The sequence below is a fragment of the Protopterus annectens genome, chromosome 1.part0 (genome assembly GCF_019279795.1).
Source record: "Protopterus annectens isolate FY-2018-M chromosome 1.part0, PAN1.0, whole genome shotgun sequence".
In the NCBI taxonomy this organism is placed as follows: Eukaryota; Metazoa; Chordata; order Ceratodontiformes; family Protopteridae; genus Protopterus; species Protopterus annectens.
In genome coordinates this window covers 606,822,025-606,847,122 of record NC_056725.1, presented here as the reverse complement: position 1 = coordinate 606,847,122, position 25,098 = coordinate 606,822,025, and the positions used below count along the sequence as shown (strand labels likewise).

Here is a 25,098-nt window from a genome sequence, read left to right as displayed (position 1 = left end):
ATTGGCAGTACATTTTCATGAACACCGAGGTGCCAGCTCAACGTTCAAACTTCAACGAAGGCACGCCCATTTACGCATGTCTTTCGAACGCCCACCCAACCGCAGGGAGTAGTGTTTATGGTAAATGGGGAGGAACAGCCAAGTAATGGGACACTGGAATGGCTGCAGGTAGGGAGGTCTGTGTATGGGGGCCCCATTTGACCATGATTTTGTGAGGGTGGAGGGGCAGCAAACTCAAAGACAGCCCTGGGCAGCCCAATCTCTAGCTATGCCACTGGCTTAACTCATGTACAATCTCCCACTCAATAGAAGTTTTAATACAAAACTTTACTATATCATGCTGCTCAGCTTAACAATTGGGACTACAAGGGCTAAATTAAGAAAAAAAAAAAAGGAAGTGGTGCTAGCCCAAAACCATATGAGAAGCAAGATAATACTGACAGACCTGATAGTGACAATGAAGTACTAAGATTAAAACCCTGACAGCAAGAGGAAAAATGATGCCAGACACTATGACACTTTGCAGGTAGCCTAAAAGTGGGGCAACATAATTAAAGATAACATGCCAGTGCAAAATCGTGAGCAAAAATGAAAGAATGATGCTAGTACTGTTCATGTAGGAGCCTGTTTGAAGGAAATTCAATCAACAATGACATGTCAGCACAATATTTAGCTACTGAGCGCATCAGTAGTGAAAACGAACAGTGGGAGCTAAAAGGGGCATTAAAAGCTAAGACAATAGGCACAAGACCCAACTAAGGAAGGAAGCACTGAATAAGAATACCACCCCAGTATAGTACTGTGCTGGTGAGCAAATGAATGAGATATACAAGATACACTGGGAAAAAATATAAAAGTGTGCACAGAATTTGTATGCACAGGACCCTACAAATGAAGGGGCACCATTAATGACACAAAACCAGCTAGCAAGCAAACCTTAAGTAGGTACAGGGACTGGGAGCTTCAAATGCTAAAAGCATAGATCAACTCAGCACTCCAGTAGGAAGAAATGAAAAGCAAATGCATTACTAAGTTATACAGAAAACACATAATGTCAAAAGGGGACAATTAAGTCATTGCACTCTGCCGCAAGGATTCTTCAGGATTATCAAATAGCATGAATATTAAGTCACCAGACAGGAAATAACAGATAAATAAAGTATAAAGTAATGCAATGTCCCCTTATACTAACAATTTAAAGCCTTCAATGACAGAAATAAACAGCAAATTACTAGTAACACATATGTATTTTCACTTATTCAGACAAAATGGTAGTACTAGGCTATTGTAGATAAAATAGCAGAGAGGTACAGTATTAAAGTATTTATATCACTTGCTGATGAAAAAGTGAGCAATTACCCAGATAATGAGATCAAAGTATCACACACCTACTAACAAGAGATAAATTGAAAACACAAGAAAGACTAGAAAAACATTTTATATAGCCCACCTAATCATGAAGAGATTCACATCTAGATCAGGGGAGATCATCGTGCCTCTTTACTCATCCCTCATCAGGCCCATAATTGAGTACAATGCCCCTTTTGGGATATACCTTACCGGACACCTGCAGCAACTGGAAAGACCCCAAAAGTACCTCACCAAGAGGATCAAAGGGCTCAAACAGATGCCATATGCTGCCCGGTTAAAGAAACTCCAGCTCTACTCAGTGGCATACCGCCTACTCAGAGGCGATCTGTGCCTGACGTATAAAGCCATGTCCAACCCGGAATTAATGGACATGCTGCACCTCAGAAAATTCAAATCCCATCGAGCTATGCGCTCGAGAGACTTGAACCTCAGCACTGAAATAAATAGGACATGCTGGAGGGACAGATTCATAACCCAGAGGCTCCCTTCACTCTGGAATAAAATCCCAGTCCAGGTTAGGCAGAGTCCCTCATTGACTCTCTTCAAGAGGAATCTTGATGAGTGGATGGGAGATCGTAGGTTTACCCCGGGTATCACTTCTGTGTCACTGTTAGACAGAGGCACAGTATACTAACCTTGAAAAAGGGCATAGCAAATTTAATTTAAAATGGGTGGCGAACGCCAAACACACTCTTGCTAGGCTTATAAATGCCCTAGGGCAGATAGCCTAGTATGAACCTATGAACCTATGAACAATGCCCAAGTTCCAGCAGGTTAACAAAAGATTTCAGCTCATTTTAAGAGAAAATGCAATTACGTAGCTGTTATCCATGTACAATTTAGAGTACAGAGCAGTAGCATACTTTCATAGGAGGCAAGAGTTCCTGGGATGAGCTGGGAGGTCCCTAACAGAAAGGAAGCAGAGGCAGAAAGGCATGAAACAAGTGGGAGGATGTTTTGGAATAGTGCAAAGGATGCTGACAGTGTTGGCAATGGGATAAAATCCCAAGTAAGACACTAATGCAGTGTCTGCACCAGGCCAATGAGACATGATTTCAGAAAAAGGTAAGGTAGTTCATTCACCTTTGCTTTTTATTGGTAGATTTGACCAAAATTGTTTGTATTTGAACTCAGTCAGGTGGGCAACCCATACAACAACCCTACCTCTCCAGTCAGCATTAAGAAATACAGGTAGGAGCAAGCTAACAACATCATTAATACTTTTAATACCATACCATCCATAGCACCAAGAAACAAAAGTCACAGTTAACCTCCTGTCTTCAAAATGTGCAACCCTACAGTACCACTCATAATTTGAACATTTACTAACTATGAAGGAAGCTCATAGTTCAGTTAAAATGGGTACTATTATACTTTTAACTATTATAATTACAAATGTACACATGTAGATACACACATGCACACACATATACACACACACACACACTCAATCTTCACATTTTTGCTAAATACTACCTATACATTTCATGTTCAAACAGTTCTCATTCCTTGTCTCTTATCATCTCTTGTTGCAAACTCTAAATGACAAATAGCTCTAGCCTTTTTCCATTTCCCCTTCTCAGTTATTACTTCATTCTCATCACTACATTGCTTATAGTTTGACACTTACCAAACACGCACACACTTCACTCCTTTCCCATCATCTTCCAGCAAGGACACTGGAATATGTCCAGTTTGGCTTTTGGGTAATTTTTATTATTTTCCAAACGGCACCACATATACTTCCCTTCACATCAAGCTCATCTCTGTCTTACAGTCATACCTCACTGCCTCACAATTTTGGTCTGTTAGTCGTAAAAAGTTTTGTTCTGCTGGCAAATAATTAAAGAAAGCAGTCACTAATGGTGAGACATTTGAATTTCAGACTTCATATCCTTCATTACACACAAGCTAATGCAAAACCTGTTGCACCAACATTCAAAGTATTTAAGGTCAATATTTAAACAGTGTAGACTGCAATTTAGCAAGCATCAGTCATCATCAAGGTAAAATAATAATAATATTAAGAAACAAAGTAAAGCAGAACAAGGAGCAGGTCAACAATTTCTTTAACTGCAGCAGCCCCGAGGTGCAGAGAGTTAAAATCCTTATTGAGTACCAGAGACCCATATTCAATTAGCAGAATGCATGCTGGCTGAACTACAGAGTATGGCTGGGGGCCAATATGCAACCCATGGGTCTGGCCAGCTCCATACAGCATGAGAAGTGAACCACTTAGTCAGGGGGCTGAGCACACACCGAAGCTAGCATCCAGCTCCTGAGATCAGAGACTGCAGAACTGGCAAGACTGCCATGAGGAGCCAGAAATTAGGGCACATTCCTCAGCTGCAGTATGATGTTGCAACAGTGTCCTTGATCTCTATACTCACCCTGGACTGGATTTCATGTGGGGAACCTAAGACGGGCAGACTCAATGAGGAGAGGAGCTAGTGGCAGCTGATCAGTTAAAGGGAAAAAAATTCTTTAACTGGGGGCATAAAATGACTGATGAATGAATAGACTGCAGTCACTAAATAATGACAACCATTTTAGTTTCAGACATCTTTCAGAAAAATGCATACTAATGTACATTTTGAATGTCCAGCATTGGAGTTTGCAGGGAATTAAAATGAAGGAGCACTATAATTTACAAAATGCATTGGTGGAAGACTCAAAGTTTGGTTTGACTCCTCCTCCTTGCCTTGGGGAGTTGAGGAGTACAAATTGTCAGAAATTCAGCAATGGTCCACAACCATCAAAAACTATGATAAACTGTTGGTGAATTTCTGTCATTATGCAGTCACCAATAGGGTTGATACCCCTCTGTTTTTTTTTTTTTCGGACTATCCGGAAATCAAACACTGTACAAACTCCAGTATTCTGTTTCAAAAAAAGGAAACAGACTATCGGAGTTTGTAAATCGGCTGATTTACTATGCTTTTTTACAGAAGAGCTTAGTAAATCAGCCGAAAACAGACAGCAGGAATGAAAAAGAGGGCGTTCCCTGCCAGGTGATGTAATCGTGACGTCACAACATGGGCAGAATATGGCGGGAGAGGGGGTGGGCGGAGTTACTGGTGATGCAAGGGGTGTGGCTTTACTCTGGTTTTAGCCACAACGAAAGGTGGCAACCCTCGTCGCCAAAAGTAAAAACAATGGGGCCACTTCAGAAAGGTGTGCAGTAACCATTTCATATTCATGGGCAGCCCTACCATGGTGCTTTAGTATGAAGACATAAAGCACCACAGTGGGCTACCTCTGAGGCCATACTAAATGCTAATGAGGCATTCCAGAGAACAGCCATATGCAAATTAGCCATGTGCACTTCCCCAGAAATGCTTACGGTAAGGCATTTATGCAGTGATTCATTACTCTGCTGCATAAATTAATATGGCCACTCATGAATGCTAATATTAATGAATGTAGACAAAATTTTATGTTCATCCTTCACAGTAGAGGTAAGAGCATGGGACGTTTAGACGACAGGTCGTGTTGGCGGTGTGTGCGTGTGTATGTGTGTATGATGGGCTGCATATATGAGAGTACTTGTGAGTGTGCGTCTGCCTTTTATGAGGAAGGTCACAGTGTGGGGGTGTAGTTAGGGGTTAGGTGTGTGTGTGTATGTGTGTGTGTGTGTGTGTGTGTGTGTGTGTGTGTGTGTGTGTGTGTGTGTGTGTATGAATGTGTGAATGTGTGAATGTATGTGTGGGGGTGTTATCACACCTCCACACTCCCTTAGACTAATGAGCAAATCCTGCAATATTGGGGGTAGGGATCACTACACACTAAGGGTAGTCTTCAAACTGTGCCGTAAAGCACTAAAAAAAATGGTGGGAGGATGGGGTCACTCAACACCAGGGATACTCTAGTGTGCCTTAAAGGCACTAATAATAAAAAAAAGACAATGTGAGTCGGGAGGATACTAGACACCAGGGTTTTCTACATAGTGTGCTTTAAAGGGACCCTCACCAAGGAAATTAGTCAACATTGCCACCACTAGACATGAGGGATTATGTGAAATATTACTTAAAACTGAGAAAAAAATTGAAGTAATGAAGTAGAAGGTGAGATTCAAACTCTGCACTCTTGACAAAGGGAACACCAGCATTAATCCATTACACTAAATAATAGGCTAGTGTTTAAGTTAATATAGATATAAAATAAGACAGTCTGGAATTACTCAGGACTGCAACAGTTCTTGTATTAAGAATGAGATGAAAATGGCACCAATAAGCATACCTCCCAACCTTAGAGCAGAAGACATCTTGACACAGCCAAAAATAATAGGACAAAGGCTTATAACGAGGGACAGATTTTAATTATTTCTCCTACAAACTTAGAAAGTTGCAAAAATAACACCATTTTCATCAGCATGCGGTTACTGAAGGATGTAAAGTCAGAAACTCAAATGTCCTGTCATTATCTTCAAACTGAGGTATTCAAGGGTTTACTAGAAAACCAAAACATTTATGATGAAAAGAATAAAAATGAAAGACTAAAATCTGAACAATCTGTGAAAATCTGGGCAGTTGAAGGTTATGTCTATAACAAGCAACAGCAGTAGCATGCTGTAAAAGCAGGGGTAGTTGAGAAGAATGGGGCGTGTCTGTGTGTGGAGAGGCTTCAGGACAAGGTTAGGAGAAGCACTAGATGGCACCAGGGGAAATTTTTGAAATGTGACTCGTAATCATTTAAAAAGTTAATAGAGCAACTGAACTAGCATCATGATGCAATTTCTTTACAATAAGAAATATGAAACTCAGGAGTCTGACATTATTGACTGACTGTAATCATCCATGAATTAGAAGAGCAGAAAAAAACATGAAAGGAGGCATCTGGGATGTTCTGTTAATTCAGGGACAGGTATGGGATACGTCAGTGTGTGATTGTGTGCGTGTTTTTGAATGTGCATATGTATGTGGGAGAGTGAATGACGGGGTGTTTGTACCAACATGATGCATGGGCTGCCAGTGTTATCTTCCACAGGAAAATGCTGATTAGTACTAGTGGTAGTTAAGAGCAATTCAAAGACATGTAACTTAGCCAAAAAGAAAGTCTTTCCTCATTGTGGCTAACATGTCTCAGAATTCCAAATCACTGCATTGGGTAAATAAGCCCTATTTACCACAGCTCTTGCTACCACAGTGTCTGAATCCCTGGGAATATTTTATTTCCTTTTTTTTTTTTGCACTTTAAGGGAATGGAGAACTCACTAGGGAACACAGCTTTACAGACTGGGCATGACCTCCTGCTTGGTCCAGTATAGTGCTGCCCCATGTACTATAATACATATAATATTATTTTCCATTGCATTTGTGTGCTGTCACTCATCTCTGATGGTACTGTGTGAGATGATCGCTAATGAGTCAAGATCTTGTCGGAACCCACTTTGATGGACTAAACAAAGCACAAGCAAAGTAGCTACATTTAAATATTTTAATTCACCCTTTCCTACAATGTTTCAGGTTGATGCAAGCCAGAAAGGTCAGGAACACAGACCAGGTGTGCACACATTGAGAAATGCTGCCCATAGTATTTGGCTGTCAGAAAATGTATAATTATATATATGGGAAACATGGTAAAATAGAGGCAGATCATAAACCTTTATAAACTTATTAAGAGGGATTTTGTACAAAGCACTAGAAAGATTGGAAAGAATGTTGTTGACATGTTTAATGATGCAGGAGTACTATTGAAACTGTGAAAATTGATACCTATTGCAGACATTTTAAGTAGGCTTATCTGGATCAATGCAAGGCAAAGTTATTTGAAAAGTGAGATGGTCTCTTCATTGTTACACCAATTCCACTGACTCCTGTGACATTCCAAGAACTAAATTTAACCGCCAGAGAAGATATAAATATGCAATTAGTAAGAGAAGCCATAATGGCCAGATTGGCCATTCAGTGTAAAGCATCTATTATATTAATTTAGCCATACTACCCCTTCAAAGAAGTGTCATGTATTCAAGGCTGATTATGGATAGGTGAGAAAATCATAGTTCCAGCAAAATTAAGAAATCAAATACTTTTCAAAACTGAAAGCACTATGGATATCAAGTACTGACCTAATATGACAGCATAGATAGAGCAACTGGTGCAAAACCATTTGCCATACGTAATACGTAGACATCAAAACTACAAAGTGAAACTGCTGTCTCATGACATTCTGGCATAACTATGACTAAGTGTATGAGATGTTAGGTTCAGTGTAATAATCTGAACCATTTGGTACATGTTTATTTTTCATAGCATCCAAAAACTGTAAACATGAGAAATATGCCTGCCTCAGTTGTCATGAGTGTTTAATTCAACATCTGCAAGACATGGAGTAGCTAATCAAGTGATATAAGACAACGGTTCACAGTCTGTCAGTCTGATGTTCAATACTTATCAAAAGCTTATGCATTTCAGCCTATCAGTCAACATTGAAGATATCCACAATGGAATGGGCAAGTAAAATGTATGATGCACACAATAAAATATGATGGAGAAAGCTAGCTCTGATGGCACACAGGAGTAAAGCCTGACTATGGCCATGGTGACCCAAGTTTGATTAGCCACTCTAGCATCTGATAAACATAGCTTGGAGGATGGGCAAGCCTATCCTAGGGGGGTGTCTGTGTGATCCCAACTGCTAATTGCTACAACCCCTCAGGGGCCAGTGACACAAATGCACATATGGGGTACACATTATTCTAGTCTTCATCACAAGAGTACAGAAGCATACATACACTTGGGAGAGCTATTGGGGCTTATGCAGTTAAAATACTGCACATTTCCCATCTAGAGTATGGGGTTAGACCATTACAGATTCCCTTATTGCTTGGCTACCAGGAAAGACTCAAAGCATCCTCATTGCTAGCTAAATGTCAGCCACCCTGTCAGAGTGCTGCTGTCCTGGAGCTGGGTGGAATCTTCACTGTAAGGGGATAGCATAGTTTATGTCTGACTGTTGGTTGGAATGATGGTCAGCTGTTATAAGGACAACACTGACACTGGAGAAATATGCGGAAAACATGTGATGCATCAAATCAAATGGTCATTCATCTTGCATTCTTAGAGTACAGAAATATGCATGTACAAGCTGTACATTTATATTTTTTGCAGGTCCTCATGGACAGAAGGATGAGATTCAAATTGCCAAAATCTTTTAATTTTTTAGAGCCTAGAACCAAAATGGCAGAATGCAAGCTTTGGTCTTAAGTGAAATCATGTTTAAAAGAGGTGTAGATCAGTGTGTGTGTACAGCTTTAAGAAGCTTTCTAGGGGCTTGCACAAGTCTATAAATACTAAGCACTTGCAAACCTGACTGCCATTTTGTAGTAAGCTGTTGATATGTAAGCATGTATGTCTGTACAGTCTGTTAATCAGTTTGTTTATATTTTGTAAAGCTGCTATCTATCCTGATGTATTTCTGTGTAATAAAGCATATAAACAAACCACCCTGCCTGTTTGTTATCTATAATAGTGAGAGATGAGCGACATGGTGTCAGAAGTGGCATGTCTAAAATGGACATGGTGTCAGAAGAGGCATGTCTGAAAATGGACTTGGGGCCAGAAGGGATGCCTGATTCTTCAGTTCGAGACCAAGAGGCACTCAGTTAATACTGGAAGAATATACAGGAATGAATCGTCCCTATTGCACATATAATTCACAAAACAGTTCAGAAACAAATTTCAGGTATTAAAACTTGCTTAAGCTATTTTTTATTCATAAAATATGAAACAAGGCATACTGAATGCTCTAAATAAATTTCTAAGTACCAGAAATGTTCAATATTATGATATACTAACAGAAATATTTGAAATAATTACAGAAAATGTTTGAAATAAAGACCAAATCACATAAAACAAATAAAATAAGTGAAACAACTGCATTTTTTTTGCTAAGCACTACTTTCTCACCTTAATCAAGGCTATTTGAGTTGTGTAACGTGTATGAGGTTTGCAGGTTTGTGCAGCATTACAGTACAGTTATTTCACAGAATACAGCCATTATATAGCATATTTTGCAAAGTAAAGCATTTTGAAGTGTTTAACTCAAACCACGGAACAGACCAATGAACACAAAAACCTCTAAGGAAACAGCCCTGCAGCAGTAAATTCAGTGAATCCAATGAAAGCAAATAGTCGCTTAGTGAAATTAATATTGTAAGCACTTTTATTACACACAAGAACTTTCGGTAGGCTCAATATCCCACCTTCTTCAGACGAAACAATACATTCAAGGGAAAACTTCACTTAAATACTTTTTACCCTTGTTAATGACCTCATAATTGAGGACCCACCTACAATTAAAAATGCTACTGTTAAAAAGATAAAACCTTTCAGTGAATTCTAAAAGAACCTATTATACACACTATTTAAAAACAATACAAACCACATGTATAAACCATAAATGCTATTGTTCTATATCATATTAGAACATGCATACATATTAAAAATAATAAAGATGAACAAACCAATACATAACCTCATATAAAACGAGGTATAATTCCATCCATAAAAAACACAATGATGAAAAGCAGGAACAGCTGCCATGAACATAGAAAGTCATCTACCCAGACCAGCCCAGCCCTCTAAAGCTGGTGAGAGTCTAATGTGCTAACTAAACATGTAACCTACACTGACAGGATGTTGCCTCCATATTTCTAAAAGACACGAAAGTATTTACAGGCAAAGTCACTAAAAATAATGTAATAAATTGATCCGACCTAATACTAGTAAACAGTATTGGGTCACTTGCTTATAACCCAAATAATGGATATATCCAAAATACTGCATGTATGTACAAACACTATGTGTATAACCTTATATACAATACATGCCCCCATATCGTTTTACTGATGTCGGGGTCTAAAGTCCTATATATCTGTATACCAGCACAATATACATGTACATGAATACATAAAAAGCAAGTTCCCTACCCATCCCCCCCCCCCCCCCAGGACATATGACTGAACAACATATAATAATGTAGGAATTATCTACGCAAGGCCAATAATTTCAAAATACAGGACAATGACACGGCTTCATTAATTCCTGGATATATATATGCTCCTGTTCTGATTTGCCAAAATAACTCTTCTTTTTCCAAATTAATTTGCCAAGGGCCAGTATTTCCATCAGTAACAACTTGCTTGAGAACAGAAAAATGGAAAGTATTTTTATGTATTCATGTACATGTATATTGTGCTGGTATACAGATATATAGGACTTTAGACCCCGACATCAGTAAAACGATATGGGGGCATGTATTGTATATAAGGTTATACACATAGTGTTTGTACATACATGCAGTATTTTGGATATATCCATTATTTGGGTTATAAGCAAGTGACCCAATACTGTTTACTAGTATTAGGTCGGATCAATTTATTACATTATTTTTAGTGACTTTGCCTGTAAATACTTTCGTGTCTTTTAGAAATATGGAGGCAACATCCTGTCAGTGTAGGTTACATGTTTAGTTAGCACATTAGACTCTCACCAGCTTTAGAGGGCTGGGCTGGTCTGGGTAGATGACTTTCTATGTTCATGGCAGCTGTTCCTGCTTTTGATCATTGTGTTTTTATGGATGGAATTATACCTCGTTTTATATGAGGTTATGTATTGGTTTGTTCATCTTTATTATTTTTAATATGTATGCATGTTCTAATATGATATAGAACAATAGCATTTATGGTTTATACATGTGGTTTGTATTGTTTTTAAATAGTGTGTATAATAGGTTCTTTTAGAATTCACTGAAAGGTTTTATCTTTTTAACAGTAGCATTTTTAATTGTAGGTGGGTCCTCAATTATGAGGTCATTAACAAGGGTAAAAAGTATTTAAGTGAAGTTTTCCCTTGAATGTATTGTTTCGTCTGAAGAAGGTGGGATATTGAGCCTACCGAAAGTTCTTGTGTGTAATAAAAGTGCTTACAATATTAATTTCACTAAGCGACTATTTGCTTTCATTGGATTCACTGAATTTACTGCTGCAGGGCTGTTTCCTTAGAGGTTTTTGTGTTCATTTTGAAGTGTTTATTGTGCATTTCAAAGTTATTACAAGTGCTGGCTGTGTGCATGTTCACATATAATTATAAGAGCGATATTTTAAGTGTATTTGTGCATAATTTGTTGGTATGGCAGATGGATTTTGAAAACCAACTCTACTTATATTTGACTATAATATTGCAGAGAACTGGAGAGTGTTTGTGCAAGAGTACGATATTTTCATACAGGCTGCATTTCTGATAAGGATGACCATACAAAGGCATTTATTCTGTTTAATTTAGCTGGTTCAGAAGCCATAGAAAGGGAACGTTCATTTGTGTATGCACCTGCTGTCTTTGCAGGAGAGGGGGAAACCGTCATATAGTTGTACCAGCTGAGTCAAGGGAGGACCCTGAGTGCTTAAAATGTAAATTTAGAGAAACATGTAACCCCCAAATGAATGTTACAATGGAAAGGCACTTATTTTACAAAAGGGATTAAAATCCTAGTGAAACTTTTGCAGCAGACTTGAGAAACAAAGCTAAAACATGCAGTTTTGTGATTTAAGGGATGAGTTGATAAAAGACAGATGTGTGGTATTAAAGATGATGCTGTGAGAAAGATTTTGCTTCGTGACAGTGATTTAACTTTGAATAAGGCCATTGAGATTTGTCAGATATCTGAGCTTACAGAAAAGTGCACAAATATGCTTACAAATGAGAGATGCTTGCTTCCAGTAACTTCTAAAGCCCATGTTAATAGTATGCAGCACATGGTTAACAGAAACAGGCCCAAGCACATGGCTGCAACTGTAAACCCTGCAATAGTCACAAGGAAACCCCATAGTAGCTTTTCAGCAAGTTCTAAGGCATGCTCTAGAAACAGTACAGCTCAGTGAAGCATAAGTGTGTGTTAGCAAACTCAAAGCATGTGCCTATACCCAGTTTCATAGACAACTGTTGTAACTGTGGAGGAAATCATGAGTTTAAAAGGGAAAAATATTTAGGTTTTGGTCAGCAATGTCACAAATGCAATAAATGAAATAATTTCAAAAGGTTTTGTAAACCAATGGGCACACATTCTTTTATTAAAAGGAAACACTTAAAGAAATAAGATGAGCAATTAGAAAGCTGCAATTCTACTCTTTATGTTGATGGTGTGTTAGTGCTTCATGAACAGTCAATGCAGTATATTTATGGGCAAAGAATGAAGTCTTTTGTACTGCTTGGATAAATAGGATACCCATAGAGCTCAAAGTTGATACAGGTTCAAAGTGCAATGTTATGTCTACAGAAACATTTGCTAGAGTGTGTGCTGGTGAGAAGCTTGATTTGGCAAAGTGTGCAAAGCTTGTTGCTTATGGTGGTGAAGAGATTCAAACTGAAGGCTCAGTAGTACTTTCATGTTATTCTGCTAGGAGGAACTACGACTTGTTATTTTATGTGGTCAAAAGACACATCCAGTCATTGTTAGGGCTCAGAGACAGTTTGAAAATGGGACTGCTTTCATTTAATAAGGAAGTCCATCATGTTAGTTTAAAAGACCACTGCTCTAATTTTGCCCACTATATTTTCTCTAACTATGCTGATCTTTTCGAAGACAAACTAGGCGAGCTTCCATATGTGTACTCCATAAAGTTAGATACAGATGTCAGACCAGCCTGGAGAGTACAAAGTCAAAGCTGAGCTAGATAAAATGGTGCAGCAAGGTGTAATTTGTCCAGTTGATGAACTAACTGAATGAGTATCTTCCATGCTGATATCTCTTAAGAAAAGCTCAGATGATATCAGAATATGTATTGATCCTCAAGATTTGAACAAAGCCCTAAAAAGACCTCATCATCCAATGTGTACAGTCAAAGAAGTCACAGCTCAGATGCCAAATGCCATTGTTTTTTTCTGTCTTAGATGCAAAGAGTTAATTTTGGCAAATTCTGCTTGACAAGAAATCCTCGTTGCTCACTACATTCAGTACTCCTTTTGGTAGGGACAGATTTTTGAGAATGCCATTTCGGATAAATTCTGCCAGTGAAGTCTTTCAACAGGCAATGGAGCAAATATTTTTCTGGGTACAACTGTCCTATTATAGTAGACGATATTCTAGTAGGCAATAATGGTGAAGCTGAGCATGACAGAAACCTCGAGAAAGTTGTGGAAAGAGTTTGTCAAGTGAATTTTAAGCCGAATCCTAAGAAGTGCAAGTCCAGGTTGTGAGAAGTTACTTATGTTGGTCATTTGTTTACCAGTTCAGGCTTACAACCAGACCCTTCAATGCAAACAGCTATTCTTAAGATGCCAGCTCCAGACAATGTTCAAGCCCTTCATTTTCTTGGCATGGTTAATTATCTAGACAATTCATTCCAGATTTGAGCCAACTAGCAGCACCGCTTAGAGAGCTGACATGTAAAGATGTATCTTGCTCATGGTTGGAACAACACCAGAGAGCATTTGATGTCCTGAAACTGAGAATTGCCAGTCCACCAACTCTCAGATACTATGATGTCCACAAACCAGTTACTCTTTCTTGTGATGCTTCAAAATTTGGTCTTGGTGCAGTCATTCTTCAAGAGGGTCAACCTGTAGCCTATGCATCCAGATCTCTAACCCAAACTGAAATGCAGTATGCTCAGATAGAGCTAGAACTCTTGGCAACTGTGCTTGCATATTCGAGGTTCCATGATTATATTTATAGTAGACCTATTTAGATCGAAACAGACCACCAACCTCTAGTTACTATTTTGAGAAAGGCTATGCATTCAGCTCCAGCCAGACTGCAACGTATGACGTTGAGATGGCAGAAGTATAATTTCAGTCTTGCCTACACAAAAGGCAAACTTCTATATCTTGCTGATACTTTATCCAGATCACCCAGAAATACCACTGAACAGCATGAGATAGAGAAACTTGATTTTGAAATCATGGAAGTGAGAAATTTTTCTTTTGCACATCTAGATGAGCTTAGAAATCATACAGCCTTAGATCCTGTTTTAAAGAAGCTCAATCACTTCATCAATCGAGGATGGCTGTCAAAGCAGTCTAGCTTACCTCAAGAAGTGCATCCTTATTTTCCTTACAGAGATGAGATTTTGTCCGATGATGGCATTGTCATGAAAGGTCCTAAAGTCATTGTTTCAAAATCCTTGCAACAAGAGTATATCACTATCTTGCATTGTGGCCACTCAGGAACTGATTCTACAAAATGGAGGGTGAGAGGACTAGTGTTTTGGCCTTCTATGTCACAAGATATTGAGAGAGTACTTTTGTCTTGTTCTGTATGTAACAGTACAAAGCCACATCAACAGAAGGAGCCACTTCAGCTAAACCAGATTGCCAGACTACTGTAGACGAGTCTGCAGAAAGTTATTTCTGACAATGGTACATAGTTTACTAGTCAACATTTCAAAATATTTGCTGAAGTGTGGGACTTCACTCATGTCACAAGTAGTCCTGAGTATCCCCAGTCAAATGGTTTGGTAGAACATGCAGTTCAAAGTGTGAAACAGTTACCTGAGAAGTTGAAACAAGATAATAGTTATGTTTTCCTGAATCTTTTGAATCTCAGAAATATTCCTCATGATAAACATCTTCATTCACCTGCCCACAGACGTTTGTCGAGACAAACCAGAGCTACATTACCAATCAGCAGTAGTTTGTTGGTTCCAAATGCTAAGAATAACAGATTCATGAAAGCGCATCTGTTAAAGAAACACCTAGCTCAGAAGTCTTATTATGATAAGTCCAACAGACCGCTCGATCCATTACGTGAAGGAGAGACAGTGAGAATGTAAACGTGCAAAGGTTATGATCGGATTGGAGTCATGAAGAGTATTTGGCCAGAGTCAAGATCGTACATTGTGGAATCGCAAGGTGCAGAGTTTATGTGGAATCAGAAACATTTGATGCTGGTGTCTGAGGCTGTACCACAGCACCTAGCCTGTGATAAAAACTCTTTATCTCAGTGTGAGTTGTCCAGTGTTCCAATTCCTGAAGATGTTTCAGTGAATATCTCTGTTCCTGAGATGAATCCCAAAGTTCCTGCTATGAGTTGTTCACAAAAGATAGTCCCTGTTGCTAAACCTAATTCTGAATACTATGTTACTAGATCAGGTCATATTTTCAGACCATGTTATAGATACACAGCAACTTGGACATGAACATCGTGTTTGTTTCTGATGTCTGTATATTATTGCATGTCTTATTCTAATGTCATTTCATAGGAGGCAATCCTTTAAGAGGGAAGATGTAGATCAGTGTGTGTGTACAGCTTTAAGAAGCTTCCTATGGGCTTGCACAAGTGTATAAATACTGAGCATGTATGAGCCTGACTGCCAATTTTTAGTAAGCTGTTGAGATGTAAGTATGTATGTCTGTATAGTCTGTCTGCTAATCAGTTTGTTTATATTTTGTAAAGCTGTTATCCATCCTGATGTGTTTCTGTGTAATAAAGCACATAAATGAACTACCCCACCTGTTCGTCATCTATAATAGGAAGAGACAAGCGACAAAAGGGGAAACAGTAAGAGTGACACTGGTTGAAGTTTTTGGACAGAAATCTCATGTACAAGGAACTGTGAGGAGCTTATCATTGGAGTCAAGATCCTACATCATTGAAGGATGGAATATATACTTGTACATTAGTTATATGTATGAACAACTTTATCTACCCTTTATGCTGGAAAGTCAGGTGATCAGATCTCAGATGCAGAAGATGTCGGTGAAGCGTGAGATTCCTGTGAGATAGTCCTTACCTGATAAAGGATCAGTGATTTCAGATTCAACTTTCAGACCATTAAATGCATAGTTCTGCTGCTAAGTGGATTAATTCCTTATGTTCAACCAATGGCTATCATCCCAGTTATGGTAAACCTGTAAGAAAATTCTGAAATTTAGTAGCTGAATATGACATTTAACAGTAAAATAAATTCCATTATATCGTTACATCTTCATTGTTGTGTTGTCATATGACTGTAAAACTAGTTTTAAATCAATAACATAAAATGTATTATTGTGTGTGTGTCTGTGTGTGTATGACTATATATGTGGTGGTGCTGCGGTAGCGTTGTCGCCTCACAGTAAGACGCTGTCCGGTTCGATTCTCAGCTAGAGCGTCTTCTGCGTGGAGACATGCGTGAAGGTTGTGCGTCAGGCCTGGCAAGCTGGTACGTAAAAATCAACTGCCAATCATTAGCGGACCGGAGTTCCGCTGTGGCGACTCCTAACCGGGAAAAGCCGAAAGACACAAACAAATATATATATATATATATATATATATTTATATATATAAATATAAATATAAATATATATATATATATATATATATATATATATATGGGTGTAGGTTAGAAGATCGACAGCTGGGATAACCGACAATGCATGAACGGGCGCCAGATGATCGACACTCAGAAGACCGACGCTACGGATGAAAACTCCGACGCCAGGGATAGTGAGTTGGAAAGAAGGCTGTGTGAGTATGCGGTGGTGACGGACGTTAGGGTGCGACTAAGGTAAGTGTGGATAGTGACAGTCTATGGGGATAGGGGTGGGTTAAGTGAGTTAGGGTTAGGGCGCGGGTTGAGTAAGTGTGCGGTAGTGGTATTTTTGGGTTAGGGGTGGGTTAAGTGAGTTAGGGTTAGGGTGCGGGTTAGCTGAGTGTGCGATAGTGACGGACCTTAGGGTAAGGGTTTGGGTTAGGGTTGGACGTAGTTGTGTGTGAGGTTTAGTGTGGGTTTGTGAGGATTTTGGTGTGCTTGTGTTCTGTGTGTGGTTTTTGGATAAGGGGATGTGTTTTGTTAGTTGATTGTTGTTATTGTGGTGTGTGCAGTGTGTGGGGTTTCGTGTTTGTGGACCGTCGGTTACTTGTTTGTCGGGCATGTGAGGTGTCGTGTTTATGGTTTGTCGATAATGTGGTGTCGATGTTTTTGTTGTCGGTGAGAGTGGCTGTCGAGCTTATGACCTAGAACCATATATATATATATATATATATATATATATATATATATATATATATATATATAAATATATATATACACATACACATGGGAATATATACAGACAGTAATGTGGCCTTTGATCAATACCTAGCCATGGTAGTAATATATATACATATATATACATATATATATATATATATATATATATATATATATAGATGGATCCCTATCAGATAATAGAAACTTCATTTGGCTGAATCCCATTTGACTGAGACCATAAGACTGAAATTTCAAATTATGGAAAAATCACTTTACTAAAACCCATAATACTGAAATCTTACAATGCTAAATTTCAACATACTGAATTGTAAAGTGGACGATATAAAACCAAAATAGGTGGGGGGGCTAAGCCTCCCACACACCCTCCAATGTGGGGGGGGGGCTGTGCCCCCCTAATTATATATACTAACTCCAGGATCGCACTACAGTGGGGAAAAGGTATACGCCCTTTTCCCCACTGTAGTACGATCCTGGAGTTAGTATGTATAGTTAGGGGGTGTGGTGGGCACAGAGCTCCACAACGGGGGGTGTAGCCCCCACCTATTCTGGTTTTATAATGTCCACTTTACAATTCAGTATGTTTAAATTTAGTATTGTCTTCTTCTTCTTCTTCTTCTTTCGGCTGCTCCCGTTAGGGGTCGCCACAGGAGATTAATAGTTTCCATTTCTTCCTGTCCTCTGCATCTTGCTCTGTCACACCAACCACCTGCATGTCCTCTCTCACCACATCCATAAACCTTATCTTAGGCCTCCCTCTTTTCCTGTTACCTGGCAGTTTCAACCTTAGCATCTTTTTTCCCAATATACTCTGCATCCCCCCTCAGCACATGTCCAAACCAACGTAATCTTGCCTCTCTGGCTTTGTCTCCAAGCCTTCCAACCTGGGCTAAGCCTCTAATCTACTTATTCCTAATACTGTCCATCCTCATCACACCCAGTGCAAATCTTAACATCTTCAACTCTGCCACATCAAGCTCTGACTCCTGCCTTTTTGTCAATGCCACTGTCTTCAATCCATATAACATAGCTGGTCTCACTACCCTCTTGTAGACATTCCCTTTCACTCTTACTGGTACTCGTCTGTCACAAATCACTCCTGACACTCTTCTCCACCCACTCCATCCTGCCTGTACTCTCTTCTTCACCTCTCTTCCACACTCACCATTACTCTGAACTGTTGATCCCAAGTACTTAAACTCATCCACCTTCGCCACCTCTACTCCCTGCATCCTCACCATTCCTCTATCCTCCCTCTCATTCACACACATATATTCTGTCTTAGTCCTGCTGACCTTCATTCCTCTTCTCTCTAGAGCATATCTCCACCTCTCCAGGGTCTCCTCCACCTGTTCCCTACTCTCACAACAGATCACAATATCATCTGCAAACATCATAGTCCACGGGGACTCCTGTCTGATCTCATCTGTCAACCTGTCCATCACCATTTCAAAAAAGAAAGGGCTCAGAGCTGATCATTGATGTAATCCCACCTCCACCTTAAACGCATCCGTCACCCCCACCGCAGACCTCACCACTGTCACACTACCCTCGTACATATCCTGTACCACTCTTACATACTTCTCTGACGCTCCCGACTTCCTCATACAATACCACAACTCCTCCCTAGGCACCCTGTCATATGCTTTCTCTAAATCCACAAAAACACAATGCAACTCCTTCTGACCTTCTCTGTACTTCTACATCAACACTCTCAGAGCAAACATCGCATCTGTAGTGCTCTTTCCTGGCATGAAACTATACTGCTGATCACTAATCATCACCTGCCCTCTTAACCTAGCTTCCACTACTCTTTCCCATAACTTCATGCTGTGATTGATCAGTTTAATCCCTCTGTAGTTACTACAGCTCTGCACATCACCCTTATTCTTAAAAATCGGTACCAAAATACTTTTTCTCCATTTCTTAGGCATCCTCTCACTTTCCAAGATTTCATTAAACAATCTAGTTAAAAACTCCACTGCCATTTCACCTAAACACCTCCATGCTTTCACAGGTATGTCATCTGGACCAACAGCCTTTCCATTCTTCATCCTCTTCATAGCAACCCTTACTTCCTCCTTGCTAATCCACTGCACTTCATAATTCACTATCCACACATTATCCAACCTTCTCTCCTTCTCATTCTCTTCATTCATCAACCCCTTAAAGTACTCTTTCCATCTGCTCAACACACTCTCCTTGCTTGTGAGCACATTTCCCTCATTATCCTTTATCACCCTTACCTGCTGCACATCTTTACTAGCTCGGTCCCTCTGTCTAACCAATCGGTACAGGTCCTTTTCTCCCTTCTTAGTGTCCAACCTTTTATACAACTCTTCATACGCCTTATCCTTAGCCTTCGCCACCCCTCTCTTTGCCATGCACCTCATCTCCTTATACTCTTGTCTACTTTTTTCATCTCTTTGACAATCCCACTTCTTCTTCACCAACCTCTTTCTCTGTATACTCTCCTGTACTTCTTCATTCCACCACCAGATCTCCTTGTCCTCCTTCCTCTTTCCAGATGTCACACCAAGCACCTTTCTAGCCATCTCTCTTACTAGCTCTGCTGTAGTTATCCAGCTAGTTGGTAACTCTTCACGGCCACCCAGTGCCTGTCTCAACTCTTCCCTGAACATCACCTCACAATTACCCTTTTTCAATTTCCACCATTTGATCCTTGGTGCTGCCATCACACTCATCCTCCTCTTCTTGATCACCAATGTCATCCTACAAACCACCATCCTATGCTGCCTAACTACACTTTCCCCTGCCACCATTTTACAGTCTCCAATCTCCTTCAGACTGGCCCTTCTAATAAGATATAATCCACCTGTGTGCATCTTCCTCCACTCTTGTATGTCATGCCATGCTCCTCCCTCTTGTTAAAATACGTATTCATCACAGCCATGTCCATCCTTTTCGCAAAATCCACTACCATCTGACCTTCTGCATTCCTTTGCTTAACACCATACCTACCCATCACTTCCTCATCCCCTCTTTTCCCTTCACCAACATGCCCATTGAAATCTGCTCCAATCACCAGTCTCTCACCCTTGGGTACAGTCATCACCACTTCATCCAACTCACTCCAAAATTTTTCTTTCTCATCCATAGCACACCCAACTTGTGGAGCATATGCACTAACAACATTCATCATTACACCATCAATTTTCAGCTTCATAAACATCACTCTATCCGACACTCTTTTCACCTCCAAAACACTCAGCATACTGTTCCTTCAGGATAATGCCTACGCCATTTCTCCTCCCATGCACACCATGATAAAACAATTTGAAACCGCCTCCGATACACCTAACCTTGCTCCCCTTCCATCTGGTCACTTGCACACATAATACACCAACCTTCCTTCGGTCCATCATATCAGCTAGCTGTCTCCCTATACCAGTCATACTGCCAACATTCAAAGTTCCAACCCTCACTATCACAGTCCTAGCCTTTACCTGCCTTTGGGCATGCCTTCCCCCTCTTCTCCTCCTTCGGCCAACAGTAGCCCAATTTCTGCCAGCACCCTGTTGGCCAACAGTACTGGTGGCGGTCATTGTTAACCCGGGCTTCGACCGATCCAGTATGTATTTCTGTACTGTTGTCTGCATGTATGATTTGGCAAAATTTTACGCCAGAAGCCCTTCCTGATGCAACCCTCCCCATTTATCCAGGTTTGGGACTGGCAGAAAGAAATGCACTGGCTTGTGCATCCCCAGCGGCTGGGTTGTTGAAATTTAGTATTGTAAGATTTCAATATTGTGGGTTTCAGTCAAGTGATTTTTCAGTATCTTGAAATTTCAGTTTTATGGTCTCAGTCAAATGAGTTTCAGTTATATGAAGTTTCTAGCATGTGATAGGGATCCATATATATACACAAACCAACCCAATTGTGTCAGCTTGTCAAGTAAGCTTGTGTCAGTTCTGCTCATAGATTAGTACCACCTTTACAGTGTTACAGCAACAAAAGACAGACAGACTCTGTGTGTGCTCATGCACGTGCATGCAAGTGTACATGTGTATATTTGTACCTGTGTATAACTGCAACAAAGCACTGCATTCAGCTTGTCATATTAATCCTGTCTTCCATTTTATCTACTACTTAACATAGCATTTTGATTCCCCTTCTTATACGCCACAACATGTTCAGATACAACAAAACAAAAGTACTATAAAATGTATTAAACAGATCCACATCACACCATCTCACAGAGACTGTGTGCAGGCACTGAAGTAACCTTTTATTTATCCAAAAGCATCCTGAACTTCTCTACAGTATAATTGTCCCTGAAAGTTTTTTAGCATTATTTTAAAGTTTCTTCTATCCTAAGAACAGCCTTATCCTGGTTACCATACTGATGTGATTGTGTTTTTATCTAAGGACCTTCCTTATTACAATGTACTGTGCATCCAGACAATATAACAAATTAGTGCATTTTTACTGCAGGCTGTTCATTACGTTCACTTAGAATGTGACTACTCTGAAATACTGTTTTCTTTGAGTATGTAAGAAGGTACTTGCACATTTTTCATTTATTCCTTTTTATGTGTTTACCTGGCCATCTCTAAACAGATTTGTATGTGGCTTTAATGGACACTTTTTGCTTCAACTACAGAGGTGGTTAAATTAGTTTATTCTGTAAAATGTATAGCTATATTAACTGCATCAAGGCCTTCCTCACTCAAATAGTGTCAACCAGAGCAGACAATTTTAATGGCTTTTTATGTCTCAGCTAACTATCCAAGTGTGAATCAGTTTCACTAATAAACTACAATTCTCCACTCTTCACCAAACCAACCAGTCAGTCATAGCTAATTGACTAATCACCCCCTCCCAACATAATAAAAAAAAACATTTTTCCAGAGATATGTTAGCCTGAACACCTCATGGAGGGGACTTTGGCAGCACACCCTCTTACATATAAATACCAGATCAACATGTACATAGGCCTGACAAATTACACTAAACAATAGCTTATATTTGGACTTTCCAAGATGGCTATATACCAAAGAGCAGCTTAACTTCAGCTCTCTGTGTGTGATAAAATAGAAATTGTGAGACAAGGGCCAGTAACTCTTTCACTTTTAGTAAATTCAGTTACTAGCTAGTAAGTACACTGTCTGGATGTCAGCAAAGAAACTAAGTGAGCCTGAAAGAAAATCAACCAGAGAAGGTGAAGAGAAAATACTGGCTGGGAAGAATCTTACAACTGTTTAGCAAAAAAACAGTTCAAGCTCCACTTTGCCAGTGAAACCTTTTTCCAGTATTCCAAATGAAAATGCTTGACAGACAGAGAAGCACAGACGCTGGCCAGAAGAACCATGAGTACCTTGGAAATGAACCAGAATCTGGAGCTGGGAGATAGCAATAAACAGGAAGAAGACCAGCAACATGGAGATTAGTGAATTAATCTGAGATTACAAAGCACCAATCACGTTTGTGAAATATGGCTGTACAAGAAAAAGTGAAAAGAATTGACTTTTGTTGACTTTGTTAAACTTCTGGAGGACTGAAAGGCTTTTGACCCACTTCATATCATTAATGTTTAGATGGAAACTGACAGGAGGAGGAAGGAAAATGGCAACAGTAAGTAAAATTTATGCTTATGAGTATTTCTATGAATTTTTTCATTAAGTAAATTACATGTTATATAGTAAAACATTTTCAGATATTGATGTATGTGATAAAGATGCTAAAGTAAACAAATGCCTTTTTTTTCTTTCATTCTTCTTTTTTAGTATTAACAATTGTGAGTATTACAATGCAAAAGAGAAAAAAGTCTAGACAAAAGCAGGTTTAAGTTAATAGACTGTGATTTGGGGTTGATGGGTTGTGGGATATGGAGGTACACAGATCCTAATATATGTAGAGCTGATATGTTTTCTCTTAGTTTTGCATAGAAAAATGTCTGGATTAAGACCCTTAACTTAATATAATAACACATTTTAAGTGGAAACAAGCAAATAAGAGAACAATGAATGTAATACAGAGTTTTCCTTTAGCAATAATTGTTCAGCATGTCTTTAGAACTCTGTGGCTGAGGGCTACATTTTTTCTTGTGTTTCCATAGAAATAAGCTGATAATAGGGAAATAAAAAGCCAGAATACTGGTTTCTTTAAGACTAAAAGTTAATGTTTTCTGAAGGCATGCAAGATGTTTTTCACATCTGGGAGGGAAATAAAAATAAAAAAAAAGAATATAGAGTAATTATTATAAGTAGCAACACAGGCAGTAGCATGCATCTTAATATGGACAACCCTGACTTTAGGTAAGTTGATGTCTCTGTCTGCAGCCATCTATTTAGGACAACTGTTCCCATTAGGATGGTTAAACTTTGCTATTTAAAGATATACATTCTTTTGTGTGTTTGCATTAAGTTAGCAGGTTATGGGGGTGTTCTGGGATTGTGTTTGATTTTTTGTTTGTGGGTTTTCATTAAAACAAAAAGACTTGTAAATGTGACATAGGTTCAAATTGAGGTGACAAGAAACAACTGTATAAACAATCAACCTGCAAAACATTAGTGGGTGCATGTATCACAAAATCTGGAAATAGACATCTGAAAAAGCATTACTACACAATTTTGTGAGGTTTTCCTTCTCTTTGTACTAGTTCTTATTTCATTGACAGGTGCTTTAGCAAATGAGAGTGGCATTAGTACTCGGAGCAAGTGAGATACCTTACAATAACCAGCATGTTATTTATAGCATGAATATAGCTAGAGAAATCTGGTGTGTGATTTAAAACGCATGTGAGTACAGCTAGAGAAATCTGCTGTGTGATTTAAAGCGCATATGGAGGCAGCGGATGATGGAATTTCTTTCATTTAGCAGCAAACAAGTCAAATGGTGAGAAAACAAGTATAGAAGTGCATTATCAATGCAAATGGAGGAATTATACAAGCAGGCAGATTTTTCTTTCTTGCAGCAAACCTTTGTGGGCTGGTCCATTACCCTGCCTAGGGCCCCAGATGACAATGATTTAGCTCTGCACAGTAGTCCTGCAAAACCAGATTAATAACTGTTCAACTTGATCATGACAGTGGGGTCAGTCATTTTCCATTAAAGAAAGCCCTGCATCCAGTAATTATAGCAATTTTTACTATGTACATCTTATATGTTTCAGTGTGGTAAAATAAAGTAAAATAAAATAATGCCCCCAGTAATATAGTTCAATTGTCTTTCACATTACTTATAGTAAAGTGAACCACAAACTTAACGCAAATGCACACATTTCTTGCAAAGCCAGGCTAACTGTTTAAACTGAGGCAATGATAAAATGGTCAGTCACTTTCTGATGTTCTTCTAGTCATGCATCTCAGCTGAAAAATCATCACTTCACCTTTCTCATTCACTGCTAACAGGTGACTAATGCTGATAGTGGTGCAAGGAGCAGAGACAAGACAGAAACCTTTTTCAGTCTCAGACACAAAAGAAAGTAGATGATGCTAAGTCAGGCAGACAACAACAGAAGTCAGTAAGCTGTTGTAACATGGAGTATTTGAATCCAGCAATGTGTGTGTGTGTGTGTGTGTGTGTGTGTGTGTGTGTGTGTGTGTGTGTGTGTGTGTGTACTTATATATGGATACACTCTAGTTAGTCAAAGAGCATCAATTTTAAATGAATTCTGCCAAAAATAGAAGTCATCAAACACAGCACATTCAGAAAGGAATAATCAGTAGAATGGTATTTGTTAGCGATCACTGAATACCAGAGATGAGAGTTTTCCATTTTGCCGGGTATTGTGCAA

The 25,098-nt window shown here is 39.2% G+C and overlaps 1 long non-coding RNA gene across 1 annotated transcript in view; it reads right to left on the bottom strand.

Moving 5' to 3' along the window:
* The window catches only part of LOC122793590, a 181,244-nt gene that overhangs the window by 123,093 nt on the left and 33,053 nt on the right, over nt 1-25,098 (bottom strand). The window contains exon 2 of the long non-coding RNA XR_006363492.1: nt 16,100-16,217. This is a non-coding gene — a long non-coding RNA (uncharacterized LOC122793590). The remainder of the gene's footprint in view (nt 1-16,099; nt 16,218-25,098) is intronic.